The sequence below is a fragment of the Oncorhynchus masou genome, chromosome 9, assembly GCF_036934945.1.
Source record: "Oncorhynchus masou masou isolate Uvic2021 chromosome 9, UVic_Omas_1.1, whole genome shotgun sequence".
NCBI lineage: Eukaryota > Metazoa > Chordata > Actinopteri > Salmoniformes > Salmonidae > Oncorhynchus > Oncorhynchus masou.
Genome location: NC_088220.1, coordinates 40,945,816 through 40,958,950, shown reverse-complemented (window position 1 = coordinate 40,958,950; position 13,135 = coordinate 40,945,816). Strand labels below are relative to the sequence as shown.

Here is a 13,135-nt window from a genome sequence, read left to right as displayed (position 1 = left end):
AACCCAACACAGGAACACACCCATCCGACCAATCGAAACCAAGTGAAGAGACTAGACATCAGCATGGCCGATTAATAAGGGACAATTTCAAGTTTTCAAAACAATCGGTAATCTGCATTTTTGGATTCCGATTATGGCTGACTACATTGCAGGCTGACCACCTGTTATGCGGGTGCAGCAAGGAGCCAAGGTAAGTTGCTAGCTAGCATTAAACTTATCTTGTAAAAAACAATCAATCAATCTTAACATAATCACTAGTTAACTGCACATGGTTGATGATATTACTACAACTACTAGTAGTACTACTACTACTACTACTAAATTGTGTCACTTCTCTTGCATTCTGTGCAAGCTAAGTCAGGGTATATGCAGTCGTTTGGGCCGTCTGGCTCGTTGCGAACTGTGTGAAGACCATCTATTCATAACAAAGACCGTAATTCATTTGCCAGAATTTTACATAATTATGACATAAACATTGAAGGTTGTACAATATAACAGCAATATTTAGACTTATGGATGCCATCTGTTTGATAAAATAAGGAACGGTTCCATATTTCACTGAAATAATACATGTTTTGTTTTCAAAATTATAGTTTCTGGATTTAACCATACTAATGACCTAAGGTTCATATTTATGTGTCATTATTATATTATAATTAAGTCTATGATTTGATATTTGATAGAGCAGTCTGACTAAACGGTGGTAGGTAGTAGCAGGCTCGTAAGCATTCATTCAAACGGCACTTTCCTTTGTTTGCCAGCAGCTCTTCGCAATGCTACAGCGCTGTTTATTTACTTCAAGCCTATCAACTCCCGAGATTAGGCTGGCAATAATATAGTGCCTATAAGAACATCCAATAGCCAAAGGTATATGAAATACAAATGTATAGAGAGAAATAGTTCTATAATTCCTATAATAACTACAACCTAAAACTTCTTAAATGGGAATATTGAAGAATATTGAAGGGATTTTAAAAGGAACCACCAGCTTTCATATGTTCTCATGTTCTGAGCAAGGAACTTAAACGGTTGTTTTTTTACATGGCACATATTGCACTTTTACTTTCTTCTCCAACACCGTTTTTTCCTTATTTAAACCAAATTGAACATGTTTCACTATTTATTTGAGACAAAATAGATTTTAAATTTTGTATTATATTAAGTTAAAATAAAAGTGTTCATTCAGTATTGTTGAATTGTCATTATATATATATATAAATTGGTATCAGAGTTGAAAAATCCTGATCGGACGACCTCTAAAAGAGACACTGCAAAGGCTGTCAGTTTCTCGCACATTCATGCATAATACTAATGTAAACCCTGGTCTGCTGAAGTAAGCTTGCAGTAGCAGCTTGTGTGTGTGTGTGTGTGTGTGTGTGTGTGTGTGTGTGTGTGTGTGTGTGTGTGTGTGTGTGTGTGTGTGTGTGTGTGTGTGTGTGTGTGTGTGTGTGTGCATGATTGTGCATGTGTCTGCATATGTGTGTGTGTACATGTGTGTAGATAGTTGACAAACATCCCCTTCTCCAAGGCTCGCTCTGTCAGCCTCCCAAAGCCATGGAGATAATTGTGTTCCCAGTGTAATCCTGGAGAGCGCCACACACTGCTGCTCGACTTAGCACACAGGCAGGCAGGCAGCACACAGGCAACCCACAGAATTAATATCATACGTGTCGGACTCAGAAGACTGGCCCCAATCTGAACGACTCTGAGTCAGGGAGATTCCACAATGTATAGGTGACGCCATGTGTCTGATGCCATGTGTCAGCGAATCATCCGCCTTAAGTTGACTTAAGCATGTACGCAAAGTCGCAAAAACACAGACAGACAGACAGACACACGGAAAGATACAGACAAAATGTGTATAAGCATGCACACACCAGGTTTGGGGTCAATTCAAATTAAAGTCAGCCAATTCAGGAAATAAACTGAAATTCCAATCCAATGTCTCAATAGACTGAAAAGGACAAGCTATTTATTTCAAACCTTTTTATATTTAGAATTTTTATTTCAAATTACTTCCTGAATTTAGTCATTTTAATTAAAATTGACCCCAGCAAGCACCCACATACAAATTAAGTACAATCACAGAGCCTCTTTGCTTGGGAGCCACCACTCTGGAATGAGCAACTTCTCTTTAAACAGGAAGGAGGGAGACAGGGGGAAGAAGAGGGGGGTTGGTAGTGGTAACAGGTGGAGACAATGGTAACATCAGGAGAAGGAGAGTAGAAGACTCCTCCATTTCAGCCCCCCCCCAACCACCCCACCCTCCCATCCCGTCAAGATGCCTTGTGGGAGCAGAAGCACGCCTAGCCACTAATCATCACAACTCCTCTATTTATTTAAGCCCAAGGTGGGACTCTCCCAGGAAATACCCAGAACAAACAACCAGCTCCCCAGAAAGTATATGCATATTTGAAGAAACAATCAAAGAGGCAAAAACAGCCGGTAGAGAGGAGAAGATGTTGCTAGAGGCGCCAGGCACAACCAGCCTCAGCATCTTTCCCAGGCAGCCTGTCAACATAACACTTCAGGGAAGATATTGTTTATACTATATACTGTGCTGCTGGAATAGGGAGGTGGAATAGGGAGGGTGATACTATGATCTAACCTCTCAAACCTCTCTGTCTCTGGTCTAGAGACAGACCTCAGTTATATTTCATTCTGACACAATGCTCCTCCCTACTAACAACCTTTATATAGATAGATAGGAAGACACATTCTCAAGTGTCTTGTGGATAGACACAAAGCGTAGGAGTGAAACAATGTATGAACTTTTGAAGACCTACTGAAGTCTTCAATAATGACCGACCTATAATGTTCTCCATGGAAAATATGGGTCAAAAAAATGATTGCATGGCTGTTTAAGGAAAGAATAATAGGTAAAGGGTTGTAGAACACAGTGTAGAATATACACTCCATCTGGAGGCATTGTATGTCTTCCTGGAAAACAACTGTGTTACAGGAAAGCCTCCACTAAAAAAAAACACTGTGAAACTGTAATCTGAGGATATGACTTTAAGAGGCCCTTGATTTTGCAGGGCTGTGAAAAGATACTTTGTCACAGCATTTCACAGTCAATTTATACAGAACATAAATATAAAAACGCAACATGCAACATTTTCAATGATTTTACTGAGTTACAATTCATATAAGGAAATCAGTCAATTGAAATTAATTCAATAGGCCCTAATCTGTGGATTTGACATGACTGAGCAGGGGCACAGCCATGGGTGGGCCTGGGAGAGCATAGGCCCAACCACTTATTTCTGCACTCACTTTTTTTCAAGCAGCATCTGGATACAGCCACTTGGTGCACGTTATTCAAAATGCATTAGGTGAAAAGCCTCACGACAAGTCCCCTGGTGATGACATTGCGGACCCATAATGCCCCAGTTCAAGTGCAGTGGGCCGGTTGGCCAAGCCTCATTCATGGGCCAAGTGTGTTTTTACTCAGCTTGGTGGCAGGGAATCAGGAACCTTGCTGTGCTTCTCACAGAGACTGAGTCTCAGACAAAGAAACTAGAGGCCCAGAGAAAATAAAGCATCAGGTATCACTGATCTCCCCACAGGGATGCCTATATATATATTTATTTTATTATTCTTTTTTTTTGCAGGCAGTAACTGGGACAACGATGGGCCATATTGGGGCCCTGGATCCCCCTTCAAATCCTATTCCTCCCTCTCCCCTTTCTGCCAGCTGGATCTCCCACCTGGGTACCTCGCGCTCTCGGCGGGACGCTCTCGACACATTCGGCTGTGCTTCAGCTTTCCTCGGCCCCTCCCCCATGCCTGTGGGGCTTGCGGCACCAGCTCATATTAAACGGAAAGCAAAGCAGCACCTCTAATAATCAAAAATAGACACATTCCAAACTTATACTGTCCCATCGTGCTTCTCATGTCTTGCTGGGCTCAGGATAGAAGCAGCAGCGGTCTAGGTTAGAGGATGGGATGGTGATCGCTTCTACCTGGCTGCTTCCTGCTAGGCTATATGTTGACTGATTCAATAATGCTGCACGCCGCATGTTTCCTTATCACTCCATGTGGGGACCGGTGGGGCATGGAGGGGGATGTCACAAATTGCCTGCCGGTGTCCGGGAAGTGTGGACAGGATAACTATAGGCTGCTTACTACAAGAACAGAAAACTTTCTCTAGATCATGTTTTAAAGATACCAATTATAAATGGGAAAATTTACCAGAAAAATACTCCTTTCACTAGTCATCAGTATTGTTTCCTTCCCAACATAAAGTTTGCATGCAAATAGAGTGTGGGAATGGAACATTCCAAGTTTTACATCTGCCAAGTAAAGACGTAAAAAGTTCAACCTGCCCTCAAGGGTATGGCTTGACAGTGTATAAATCCACTTGCCAGCGCCAAACGTGTTTTACTGACTGCCCAGTGTCTAAGATGTAAGACTCCAACAATAAGCGCCATCCCTCTCTAGAGCCTCTTATTTGTTAATGCAATCTTCCATGCATCCATTTCTGAAAGAGCTTTGTGGTGGGTGGAACAAGGGGGTGAAATTGGCAGCCAGCAGGTTTGCTGAAGCTGTCGGGCACAATGAAAGCAAGGAGCCCATTTCTCATCAAGATGTATCATTCATATGACAGGGGCTGTCAGGCCCGGCACATGATGATAATGCAATCTTAATCACAAATGAAAAACAGCGAGAGGCACTGGGCTTTCATTAATTGTTTTCCTTGGCGAACAAAAGTAGCACTTAGCATCTATGCTAGAGCTATTGACAAGATCAGGTGGTAGGTTCATTTGAATGGGAATGAGCAGGGCGGGGACCATGTTGCTTTCCTCCGGTTACGTGGTTAACCAAGCTAGACAGCAAGCTGGGTATTGCATCCAGAAAAACAATAAAACTAATGCAGATGGCTCGTTACGTTTTTTTTTTATTCACGGAATTCTCCGATCAGACACAGAAATCAAAGTTCAGTAAGACATGCTGAGCACTTATAACAGCATAACACACAGCAAATATGTGTTATTATTCACAGCAAAACATGTGCATTGAGCAAGGCCAGATGGACCACTCAGGAAAAGGGAGGTTTCTGGTTGATCTTGACCAAGAATGTGTCAGTGTAACATGAAGAACAAGAGTTTCCCAATGCTGTCCTGGAACTCCTTATCTTACAAGGGAGGGAAATGCATACGAGACCGATATCGGAAAGAGAAAACTATTTCCAAATCACCGTTAAATGATAACACTGAAGATAATATGCCAAGATAACCACATGCATGTTAGCCACGTCCCAGTATAATAGTTACATTTCATTATCAGTGGAAGGGGAGTATAGCAGCTTGTTAAGGCCAGTTGAGCCTACCACAGGAGGAAGGATTGAAAAGAAAAAAAAATACATAAACGACACAAGCAATAGAAAATGATTTGGCCAGTTTAAGATGGCTTGGCGTCTATGTGAGCCTTGTCTGTGAGTTTTGGACCGGGGTTTTCCCTGGGGAGCTCCTAATAACCAGAGTTCTTCCACACTTGGGCGTTCGCTGTGTTTACTGGCCCACAGTCTTTCTGCTGGTAGCGTTCCATGAGATATAATCTCCCTAAAGAACGGCCAGAAGGGCCCGGGGCATTAGAAAGCTAAACATTACCACATGTTCACTTCTGGAGACTGAGACTTGTCCGAGGGAGCGCAGCCACCACCAGACGACAACCCACCAGATGACAATGCCCGAGCGATGGCAGGCCTTTGGAAAGTAGAAACTGAAGAAAGCGTTGATGACAGGTGTATGTAAGGGCAGGCTGACGTAGAGTGGACCCGACAATGTGGAGTCTGGCTGTCCAGGAGGCAATTTATTCCCCCCGCGAATGTGCAATATGCCTGCAAACATGTGCTCTGTCCTCCATCTATCTGACTCACGCTGGGGATTGAGCTACTAGAGCGGCCTGCCCCTCTAAAGGAGATGGATTCTGAGAAGAGGAGAGCCATAGGGCTCGGCCGATGCCTTCTTTAGCTGCAGCTCACACATCTCGATGTGTAATACTTAAACATTTCAACGTAATAGAAGAAAAAAAAAGATTTATTGGAAAGGATATTGGTTGTTTGGGATACAGCTGGTTTCTCTAAAGGAATACTTTGGATATAGGACTATTGTTTGTGCATCTGGCCCAGCCAACAAGGCTGATATGGGGAATAGAAAGGGATGTGTTTTGGCAGTGTAAGTGTAATAGTAGACCGTGCAATTGTCTGTGTCAATGAGTTGACATCTGCTTTTAAATGTACATTCTCTGTTAGACGTTTAATGTAATACAGTAACAGCTAACATGTGGTGGTGGTAAGCTTTTACATGGTCATGTAGGACCTATTTTTATGCTGTCTCTTAACAAGAGATCATGTGGTCAAATTGCCTGCAAGTCATTGAGAAGAGTTCTTTCAAATGTCCTTTTAAGTACCCAGAGTGCATATCAAGCATATTAGTGAGTCGTGTTCCAGGGGCTGTTGCCTTTGAAGCGCTCACAATTTCACCCCCGAAAACAGAAAACAGATGTGAAATCTTACACTGAAGACCAGGGTCAATGGACAGCAGTGTTTTGTGGATGAGTAAAAATATATTAAGGGAAAAAAAGAGAGAAGGGTGAGTGGACAAAGAGTTTGCAAAATGTCCGTTGGTGAGGTATAGGGTATAGCGAAAAAAGAGCTTGGACAATCACACCTTGAGTAATGAGCGCGAGACCTCCCAAAATAGGGAGCACAACTTGAGGTTTGAAAACACCATTTGACCAGCGTATTCCAGCTGTGTCCAATTTCTCCCATAGACAAGGGCTAAACAAGTCTATCTATCAAACCCGAAGACAATTTACCATTGGGATATAAACCTTCTCTCTCCACTCCTCCCTCAATCTAGGATCTCAAAAGCATGCTGGCAAACCCTCATTGATTCGAAAAAGACCAGTCAATATAATTTTTGGGGCACAAATTGAATCTGAGCGCAACATAACACAGACTCCGGGAGCAAGATAAAAGCTTAATGTACATTCCAATTTTGCCAGATCTTTTTTTCTGTGGCTGATCGGTCGAGCACGATTTCTGATTATGTGGTCCGGAAATGTGTGTCTGCAGCAGCCGTCCATCGGACAATCCATTATCAGAGAAGCAATTTGGGCATATCATCAGCGCCTCCTGAGAGAAGCCTCTCATTTGTTGATGTTAAGAGATGTTGGTAATAAATACCTGTCTGGTGGACTGAATAGGTATAATCAATCCTCGCTCTGAGAGCCGAGTTAGTTAAGCCATTTGTATAACAGCTTCCTTGTTGCCCAGGCTTGACCTTCATAGTGGGAACATTTCGGACCGACTGTCTCACCACTCCCCAAACCCAAGGTGAGGAGCTGCAGCTGGGGGAGAGGTTGTACTCTCACCTATGCAATCATCATCATGCTTAATGACAACAAGGAGTGAGGGAAGTGGCTACTAATGATAATGATGGTAATGGAAATCATGGTGTGTGTGTGCACGTGCCTGCCTGTTGGTGTGCGTGCCTCTGCACGCGCAATCCTACGTCTGCACATGTCTGACTGTCCACATGAACGAACGTGAGTGTTCAATTCAACCGTCACTCTCTCTGAAGGTCACCTGTGTTTTCCCCTCAGCAGCTGGTTCTCGTCGGTCCAGGTCTCACAGACGAGGGAGATAAGAGGGAGGAGGCGGCGTTGAAAGGAAAGAGGAATCTCCCAGTGTGACACACTGACCCATGGCCCAGTAATGGCTTCAGTATGAGGGGAAGAGGAGAGAGGCCCAGCCTGGAGAGGCAGCTGGGCCTGGAGCGGAGCCCTGTGGGATAACTGAGTGGGATAACCTCCTACTCCATTTCATGTGTGAGAGAGAGAAACTAATTCATACAGATCTCTGGTTTATGTCCTCTAAACGTTGTTATGTCATTACTCTGACATGAATGTTTGACCGGAGAGAAGAGAGGGAATGGGCGGGATCGCTAACCACTAACATAGAGGTAGACGTTCAGTATTCATAAATGAGGTTCCTTTACCATACATCAGAAATGGAAATTCAGTCCTGTAACCTCCTATGTTATCATGAAATAATATGAACATGTGATGTGCATGTTGAAGAAACCAGCAACTATTGTTCGAGATTTAACACTGTGATGTCTCAGAATCATCCATCCGTGATTGCTTTCATGGATCGCACTCTTACAGAGGTTTCATATACGAGTTGCCGGAGCATTACTAATCACACATTCCACCTGGAGGGGATCTGCTGACTCCTGCTGCTAAACGCTTATCTCATAGAGTGGGGAATCCGATTAATGGGAAATGAAAACAGTCTTCCACAAAGGAACGATGGAATATTGCATTACCCACAGTGCTGTTTCAGTCAATTAAAAGATATTACACCGAAAATAATTAGATGGCTTTTGACACAAGAATGAAACAGGTCTAATCTTGGGGAAACTAAATGAAATTAGTATATGAAAAGAAAAAAAGTTGTCTCTCAGTATAAACAAGATTCTCATTGACCCCAGCTTCGACCTCTAATAACTCTGTTATTTTATTTAAGAGTGTTGAGACTTTGATAACTTTGTTGTTCTCTTCCTTCTCTGTCTGGGGGAGCAAGAGAGTGTGGGAAGACTGAGAGTGTGAGAAGGCTCTGACCTGGCCTTGTTAGTTGGCCGTGGAGAGAGCTCTTGAGGGCAGCTGCGGATTGGGCATGACAGGAGTTGAGCTCCAGGAACCTGTTCGCCGGCTGTTCTGGGGTAGCCCGTCGTGACCCAATGCACTTGAGCGCCTGGAGAGGCAGTTGCTGATGCTACAAACGGCTGCCCCCGGCGTCCATTAAGCCCAGGCCTTGCCTAGCTGGGTTTAAGCATCCAGCAGGCGAAACGCTGCAGCCTACAGTCGGCTCATGTCACAGTTACAGGATGGAAAGCAGAAAGCTGGGCCACTTCAAATAGCTGGCAGGATAACTGAGGTCCCAGTAGTCTCTATTACCTCTCCCAGCTCCACGGTACACAGGCCCAGACCCAGCCTGAGTGCTGAAGTATAGAGAGCAGGGAGAGAGAAGGGATATGTAACAGCTAGCAGAAGCAGGACCAGGCTCACCTTAACCATCTCTGTTTTTCCAACTATGCCTTCACATGCAATGACCACACACACACACACACACACACACAAATATGCAGTGATGCATGCATACAGCTCTTATTGCAAGCTTATTGTCTCAAACTCTCATTGTCTCTTTCTTGCTCTAACAAAGACCATACTTTTGCTACTGCTAAGTTGAAGTATAAAAGAACAATCCTAACAATGGTCAACAATATTTGTGTTGATACCACAAGGAGCATGATGGATTCTCTGTTTGACTGATGATACTGGGACTAAAGCAATGCAGTAGGCAACAAGTCGTTTGTGAATGCCCTACTTTGGAATTTACTTGACAGGTCTGCGTTCTGTACATTTGTCAGCTGACAGAACCTAATCTCCCCCTTTATATCATGGAGTGTTTTTCTCTCTCTCGCTCTAACATTGTGGGGGATGAAGACATGATGAAAAAATGGCGCGTGAACCAAGTGTGAGTGGTCCATTTGTGGTCTGCGCGTTTGGAGTTTCCTATATATTTGTCCTCCTTCTCCCATCACCATCTGATCATGCCTTCTCCTTCAGTGATCTTGAAGCCAAACCACCCTGTGCTCACATAACCCAGCCTAACTATTAAATAAATAATTACTTCTGGGATACCGGCCTCTGCAGCTGGTGTATTGTGTGTCCTTTCTGCACCGAGAGCCTTAATAGGCTCTTAAAACATCACTTCCTGTGGCCGTACGATGTGCTGACACACCGGTTGTGTGACTACATCCCTGCCCACTTGTTCTCTCTCTGCGATATTGAGAGGAGTAGACTTGAGTGTCTACCTGCCGTCATTCCCTTTTAGTTCATATTTAGCCACTGGTGTTTTAGCTTAGGAAATACCGCTTTGGCTCTTCAGACTTTTCCTCTATTCAAACATAAAGTATTGTCAACTAAAGGCAAAAAACCCGGTGGGGTGCAGCTCGGATTTACAAGGTTTATGTTTTAGAAACGTGGTTGGGTATTATCCCCTTCACTTGAAGGTTAACCGATAAGTTGATCCAATTTGTCTACGAAGGTGTGAAAGGACTTAAGAAATACTTCACATGTCTGCACGGGGAAATGTCAAGGTTTGCTGAAGGATAAGGAGGAAGAAAAGGACTTCCTTTCTGGCGGAGAGGCTCCACGGTTGTTAGCAGCAATTGGTTTATCCCGGAGAATCAACACCGTCTGAGGCAGATAAGACAGTATAATTGGAAGTCCCCAATCCTATAAAAATAGCAGCTCCAGCTAAAATGCAAGTCTTGCCACACGGCACAAAACACATTCGGATCTCCCTGGCTGACGATAAAAAAATGTTGACAACCGTTGAGTGCTGAGTATATTGTTAACCAGCCGGGCTGCAAGATTGAGGCTTTAAAGGCTTTGTCTGTGTCAAATCCTGATGACTGTTCTTCAGACAGCCTCTCGTCCTACATGCTCTGGTGACACGTAGGTGTCAAAGCAGACATGCCCTGATTAAAGATGTACTATTCAGCATCTGGGGGGAGAAGAGAGAGGTGTTCAGTCGTGAACTGCATTTGAATCCGATGCGTCTGTCAATGTATACCTGCCTTGACTTACTATAAGCAAACTCTTGGGCTCTCGCGCTTGTTTCTCTCCTCTTTTGCTATGCATAACAGATCAAAGAGACATGGCAGTTATGCCCAATCAGTGGACCAACCCAAGAGAGGGGAATGTAAGATGAGGATAAAAAAAAAAATCAGAGGTCGTAAGAACACATGGGGAGAGTGTACTAGGGCCAGAAGTCGCAGTAGGAATGCATGCAGCAGGGAGGCTTATTGTTGTTAGAGAGGGTGCCCTGTTGTGGTGCTGTTGGGTGTGTTCTCCATGTGGGCCATGTGATCGGCTCTCGGTCCTGCTGGTAAAGGGAAAGACATGGAAGGACAGACCGAGAAAAAAAGAGGGAGAGTGAGAGAGAGAGAACGCCAGGGCTGATAGACTTCTCATTTGGCACTCATGGTTTATGTTACTCAGGTCATCCCCCCTGAGGACTTGCATCACAAACCCACATGCTAACAACTCCCCAGCCCTTCTACTCTGCATTAACCATTTCCTGTGAGGCTCCCATAACCAGGTCTGCTGACAGCCAGCCAGGGCCTAAATAACACCTGAAAAAACAGGGACATGATTTTGTGGAAATCACTAAAGAGGAGTCCCAGAAATGAAAAAAGGGAGAGGATGGTGGATGACACCTTGAGAAAAGAGTAGAAAACATTTGAAAAAGTAAGAGAGCTCATGCGTCATTTAACACTAGAACCGCCAAAATGATCAATCTGACAGTTTAATTTTTTTTTTTTTTTTAATAACTTGATTTCAATAACCTTGAATCCACATGTCCCTCTTTTTGTAAATATCAATATTTTACACTATCAGTACTTTGTGATAAATATCATAAACAAAAACTGAGCATTTCATCTTCAAAGCGCCATGATGCATGCATTTACTGGTAGAATTGCCGTCGGAGCTCATCGTCGGATGATAAATGACCGGATCAAGGTACAGCGTGGAAAGCGTACATTATCTCTTTATTTGAAAACGTAACACCGGGAAAAAACAATGAACACAAACCGAACGTAAAGCTAGTCGTGCAGAAAGCAACAAACAAAACCAAAAAGGAAACTGACAACTAATATCTGATTCCCAATCAGAGGCAATGATAGACAGCTGCCTCCGATTTCCTAACCCTAAACAAATAGAGAAATAAAAAAGGCTCTCTAAGGTCAAGGCATTAAAATAATAGCCTACCAAAGCCACCAATCTAATAAACCCATTTTATATACACAAAGACATTCATTAATATTTTGTTTCTGAAGGTCATAAAAAAAACATGATACTAAGACAATTTATTTCGCTGAGAGTTGGGAAGTAAGTTCAGGGAGAGTGTTAATAAAATAAACATAATTCAAAATAAGAAACTAACAGCATACAGACATGAAACAGAAACAATAACACCTGGGGAAGGAACCAAAGGGAGTGATGGAGTCGAGGTGAGTCTGGCGACACACAGGTGCGCGTAACGATGGTGACAAGTCTGCGCCATAACGAGCAGCCTGGTGACCTAGAGGCCAGAGAGGGAGCACACGTGACAATAGGTGAGGCGCGGGAAACTTGTCAGTCCGGCAGAGATGTGGGAGCATGGCGACCTAGAGCGCCGAAGAGAGCATACGTGATGGTACCCCCTCCCCGGCGCATTCGGCTCTAGCCGCAGGACTCCAAACAAAGGGACGATCCCGGGGATCAGGAGCGGACAGGTCACCCCTGCTAATGCGCGGGAACCTGACAGACCAGCTGAGGCAGGGGGGCCTGACAATCTGGCTGAGGCATGAGAGCCTGACGAACTGGCGGAGGCAGGGGAGCCTGCCAATCTGTCAGAGGCATGAGAGCCTGTAGCGGCTCCCGGACCCATCGACGTTCCCACCGAAACAAAAAACACTCCCTGATGCCTCCCTTTGGTGAAGTGTCATTCTGTAATGATATGCACTGAGAGTAGGGAAGCAAGTTCGGGGAGTGAGTGCTTTAATAAAATAAACATAATCCAAAACAAGAAACACTAACAACAGACAAACATGAAACAATGACACCTGGGGAAGGAGCCAAAGTGAGTGGCATTTATAGGGAAGGTAATCAGGGAAGTGAAGAGTGACGACGTGCAGGTGCGCGTAACAATGGTGACAGGTGTGCACCGTAACGAGCAGCCTGGTGGCCTAGAGGCCAGAGAGGGAACACACGTGACAATAACATAATAGCATGTTTTGAGTTGTATTTATCTGTGCTTAATAGCCGAGGCTATATGGATGCGCCATTCCAATGAAATCAACGTGTTCATTTAGCAGACATCACACGCTCATATTCCCCTACCCTACCAAAGTCAACACACATATATTTTACAGTAAGAATATAAGGGAATATAACAGAATAAAATAGAAAGGGTAGGTTCATTAGAATCTACTCTTTCTGAAAGTTTATAGCAATCAAAATGTCCTCCCTGCATGGACCTCTGTAGGCTGATCTCAAAGAAGTGATTTTTTTG

The 13,135-nt window shown here is 43.9% G+C and overlaps 1 protein-coding gene across 8 annotated transcripts in view; it reads right to left on the bottom strand.

Annotated features, from left to right (window-relative positions):
- LOC135545985 (protein diaphanous homolog 2-like) overlaps positions 1–13,135 on the bottom strand; it is a 626,286-nt gene that overhangs the window by 297,299 nt on the left and 315,852 nt on the right. The window lies entirely within an intron of this gene.